Raw genomic sequence first — 5556 nt, 5'->3', positions numbered from 1 at the left:
TAATATAACGTAAATACGTCTGTCGTCTAGACAAGAGAGTTTGTTTGTGTTGTCATGTTTCCCAGCTCCTTGACGCTGCTTCCATGTTTCTCCAGATCCCATTGTGCTTCTTGCAACCATTCAACAACGGCCTCGGATGTAGTAGATGACCAACAGGGATCATATACGAAACGATGGCACCGATGCCGCCTGATTAATGTGCCCCACGGCTTCGTTGGGCCAGACCCCAGACCCGCCATGTGTCTGGCTACCCCACAATAACAACAGTCGTGAGCCTAGTGTTCTACCCTGGGTTGCTCCTTGGAAGTGTATGTCCACAGAGAGGGTTGTAACATGTATGTTAGGGATAATTAGATGGAAATAATTATCCCATGTTAGGTAGTGAACCCCTGTATATGCTAGTTTAATTATTTACGAGTTTGTTGAGTAAGAACTGAGTTTGCAATAAGCCCAGGAGGTAAGCCTGGTAGTTATATGATTAATACAATATCTTTCCCCATTGATTGCATATTAATAATCTTGTTTTTAGAGTATTTTAGGTGTATTCATTTCTCCCACAGTATTTTACCTTTATTTCCATCCAAGTGACTTGATACCAGAATTACCATACCCATGTGCCTAGACCCTCGACCATGCTACCAAAAGAATGTCCATACTACCAAAAGAATGTCCATGCTACCAAAAGAATAGGTAACGGAACTGAGTAAGAGTAAGACTAAGAGAAGTAAGTAAGCTGAGGGTGGTGTAGATAAGGGGGGAACCCGCGCCCTCACACCACAGGGCAGTGTATTGGGCCCGCTGTTGTTTGTTTGTTTCGTAAATGACATGCCTGACGTTGTACACTCCTCCATACAAATGTTTGCCGATGACGCCAAGTTATTTCAGGAAATCAAGAACCAAGCGGACTGTGAAGAGCTGCAGATGGACCTCTGTGGGCTCCAAGAATGGTCGAAGAAATGGCTGCTGAGATTCAATGTCACGAAGTTTAAGAGGATGTACCTGGGGCGTACCAACGGTAAGGAGGCGTACATTATGTCCCAATGGGATGAAGAAACTGCAATAGTTGAGACTGAATGTGAGAAGGACCTAGAAGCGTATGTTGACAATGAGCTGAAGTTCTTGGGCCATTGTGAGAAGGTAAATCAGGCAAATAAATTATTGGGTCTTATAAGAAGATCGTTCAGATATCTAGACGGTCCATCATCTGGAGTACTGTCACCCCGTCTGGTCCCCGAGATATGCTAGGGACTGTCAGTTGGTTGAAAATGTTCATAGGAGGGCCACCAAACTGGTGCCTGCCCTTCGGCTCCTCAACTACCCTGAGAGATTGGAGCGCCTGAACTTGCCTAGCTTATCCTGCAGACGGGCAAGGGGCTTCCTAATTGAGCTGTATAAGTATTTCAAGGGACACTACTCTGACGAGTGACCTTGTAGTGGATACCTCCCCTACAAACGCTGTTTGTAGCTGAGTAGCCGACCCCGCGAATTCCCCAGTGTATGCCTCGTGGTCTAGGTCAACCAGCGCCGCCTTACATGACGGAGGTCAACTCTTAAGCCACGCCTACCTCCGCTATAAAAGACCTGACCTCGTGGTGACCACTCTCTTTTCTACCTACACCAACCAGCAAGCAACACCTCCTCCTCCTCCTCCTGCCTGGCGGCCCTCGCTCCCGCCGGCGAGCATGGCGACCCACAAGCTGGTCCTCCTCTGAGCACCCTCACCAACCAGCTCTCTCTACTCAATGCTTGTAACCATGCTGCCTTCCCAGCACCAAGCTGCATTGTACATCCAATACAATATGCATACAGAGAGCACATAGTGAGTTTCCTTTCTCCATCCCATCCTGAGTGTGAACCCAAACATCTCGTACCCCACAAATGGTGACCCCGGAGTGACGCACTCACACAGGATGGAGGAGAAACCGATCACTCTCCCAGTCTTCAAGCAACATGGAAGACTGGCTTATCCACACAGAGGCAGCTCTCATCGGCTCTACAGCTACTGTCTCTACACCGCAGGTTAGACACCCTAGGGCAGTACTGCTTCTCTCAGCAGACACCAGCTCCTCTTCCTGCCCCAAGCACCACGTCCTACCGACCCCAGCACACCCGTCCTGCCTCAGACGCCGCCCCGGCCTAGCAGTACCCCCTGCCACTCCTCCTGACGCGGACCCACACACCCCTCTTTTCTCCATCAGGTACCCCCTACTACTGTCCTGCACCCTGCTGCTGTCGTGGACCCAGCTGCTGTCACGGACTGTCCTCCGACTCCTGCTGTCGCAGCTCCTGCTCCTGACCCAGGCCCCCACACCCCAGCAGGCGCATCTGAGGACTCTGTATCTGCCGTGAGGGAAGCACAACATTCATCGCCTCCACACACCCTTTTTCTCCCTCTCTACTCCCACAGATATTGTGTATCTAGACAGTTGTCTCCTCTAGCGGCCGGCTCATCCACGCCTTCGCCGTTATGGCTCACATGTGGCATGCACCGCCCGTTCTGCCTCACATGTGCCATGCAACCCTGCAGACAACAAGTCTCCTACACCACCTGGAGGGAAGGGGGGAGTACTGTAGTGGTGTAGCATACTGTAAGTGGCCAGTTGTCAATTCTCTTTGTATGGGCACACAAACGTACGTACATGTAGATATCTCACACTCAGGAATGAGGTAGGATAGAAACTCACAATGCTCTTTCTGTATATATATTGTTGTACAGCGCAGTGCTTAGGAGTGACTAGGTGAGGAGAAACTTGCTCAGAGGTCCCGTTGGGCGAGAAGGTTTCTGAGGACGCTGAGTGGTGAGGAGCTGTGAGAGATGTTGCTGGTCCAGTAGCCGAGTGTAGAATGGTCTCCCGATCGATCGATCGATGGATGAAGTAAAGTATGAAGAAATCTTGATGCAGGTGCGTAGATTGGTGGTGCGGGAACTGGACTTGAAGAATAATGGTGGAATTTGGAGGGACTTGGGGTTGGTGGATAGTGCAGAAGAAAAGCGAGGAAATTGGAAAATAGTAGTAGAATGTTAGGTCTTGGGGCTCAACCCAAGTGCTTCTGTTATCTCATGTTTGTGTTTCAGCTAATTTTCGTCTTAGGTGTTATATTTATGTCAGGTGTTTGTATGTTTAGCAAATATTGTAATTTTATGCCTTACATTTTCGGGTCTTATGTCCTAGCCAATGGTGAGGAGTCTAGGGCAGGTACTTGTGTTTCTGCCAAGAACATCCTATCTTTTCATGATCTAATGTTGTAAGTGGTTGGGCTGCCAAGGTTGTCACTGGGGTAACCTTGCATCTTTTAGTAGAGTGGAGTTGGTGTGGGTTCTCGGGCTCTTCTTTTACTTTTAGGGAACCACGAGTGTTCTCTTCTTCCGTCTTCTGTCTCTTCCATCCATTCTTTGATTGGTCCTGGCTCTATTTCTTCTAACTTTGTCCATATTCTTTTTGAGTGTTCGTGTAGGTAAACGTTTAGGGGTTCTATTTGCGCTCGTTGGTGTAGTTGACGGTTGGTGACTATGTCAGGATATCTGATGTTATATACATCTCTTAGGGCTAAGTTTTGAATTATCTGCAGTTTCTTTATGTTTGTTTGTTTTATTGCATGTAGGGGAATTGGCGGATATACTAGTCGGGATTGGACAAAGGCTCTATATAACTTTAACTTGTTTTTTGCTGACAGGCTTCTGAAGCGTTTTAATTTAATTACCATGTTTCTGGTTTTTGCAAGTTTTTCGGTGATGAATGTTTTGTAGCCTTTTGTTGTTATCTTCAGCCCTAGGACAGTGCCTTCCATGGCATATGGAATCACTTTGTTGTCTACTATAATGGGGTCTTTTTTCCTTTTAGCGATTGGGATTATTTTGAACTTGTTGGTGTTCGTTTGTATCTTCCACTTTTTTTCGTACTGGTTGATGTTCTCTATTGCGTTGGCAGTACGCTATGCAAAGTCGAAATTGAAAACGCGAGTAGGAGTATCAGACCTGAGGCTTGAAGATGGTAGTTACGCAGATTCTGACCAGGATAAAGCTGAGGCATTGAACAGCTTCTTTTCCTCAGTGTTCACAAGAGAGGATGCAACTAACCTTCCTGCGTTTGAGGACAGACGGTTCGACACAGCACTGACCTACATTGTGTTCACAGAAGAGGGTATTAGAAATAAACTGTCCAGGCTAAAGGTCCATAAGAGTCCTGGACCTGACATGGTGCATCCTAGAGTGCTAAGAGAGCTGTGCAACGAGCTTGCAGAGCCCCTGAAGATTCTGTTTTGTAAATGCCTGGATGAACAAATGGTCCCCAGTGAATGGAAAGTGGCTTATGTGAGTCCTATCTTCAAGAAGGGCGATAGTCACTCCACGAACAACTATAGACCGGTGAGCCTGACCAGCATAATATGTAAAGTACTTGAGAGTATTATCAGAGATGCCGCGATGGAACATCTACTACGAAACAACCTTGTAAAAGATTGCCAACACGGTTTTATGCCGGGGCGCTCTTGCTTAACACAATTGCTCAAGGTATTGGATATTTGGACCCATATTCTAGAACGGGGTGGTAATATCGACAATATTTACCTAGATTTTGCCAAGGCTTTCGACAGTGTACCCCACGAAAGGCTGAAAATCAAACTGGAAGGGTACGGAATTCGGGGAAATGTCCTAGCGTGGATAGAAGACTTTCTACATGACCGCAAGCAATGTGTGGTGATTAATGGCACGAAATCGTCATCTGTACCTGTAACAAGTGGGGTACCGCAGGGTAGTGTATTGGGCCCGCTGTTGTTTGTTTGTTTCATAAATGATATGCCTGACGTTGTACACTCCTCCATACAAATGTTTGCCGATGATGGCAAGTTATTTCGGGAAATTAAGAACCAAGCGGACTGTGAAGAGCTGCAGAAGGACCTCTGTGGGCTCCAGGAATGGTCGAAGGAATGGCTGCTGAGATTCAATGTCACGAAGTGTAAGAGGATGCACCTGGGGCGTACCAACGGTAAGGAGGCGTACCATATGTCCCAACGGGATGAAGAAAATGTACTAGTTGAGACTGTGTGTGAGAAGGACCTAGGTGTGTATGTTGACAATGAGCTGAAGTTCTCGGGCCATTGTGAGAAGAAGGTAAATCAGGCAAATAAATTATTGGGTCTTATAAGAAGGTCGTTCAGATATCTAGACGGTCCGTCCCTCGTGACGATCTTCAGGAGTGAAGTGCTTTCCCATCTGGAGTACTGTCACCCCATCTGGTCCCCGAGATATGCTAGGGACTGTCAGTTGGTTGAAAATGTTCAAAGGAGGGCCACCAACTGGTGCCTGCACTTCGGCACCTCAGCTACCCTGAGAGATTGGAGCGCCTGAACTTGCCTAGCTTATACTACAGACGGGCAAGGGGGGACCTAGTTGAGGTTTATAAGCATCTCAGGGGGCACTACTCAGTTGAGTGTCCTTACTTGGAGCTGGCGGACGCTCGCCCCACAAGGGGTCACAGCTCAAGATTGAAGAAGCCGCAAGTCCAGAAAACCGTGAGGGCAAACTTTTTCGGAGTGAGGGTTGTAAACTCTTGGAAC

This window comes from Homarus americanus, unplaced genomic scaffold (genome assembly GCF_018991925.1).
Source record: "Homarus americanus isolate GMGI-L3 unplaced genomic scaffold, GMGI_Hamer_2.0 scaffold51859, whole genome shotgun sequence".
Lineage (NCBI taxonomy): Eukaryota > Metazoa > Arthropoda > Malacostraca > Decapoda > Nephropidae > Homarus > Homarus americanus.
The sequence above is the reverse complement of the archived record's forward strand: the minus strand, read 5'-3'. Positions refer to the sequence as shown.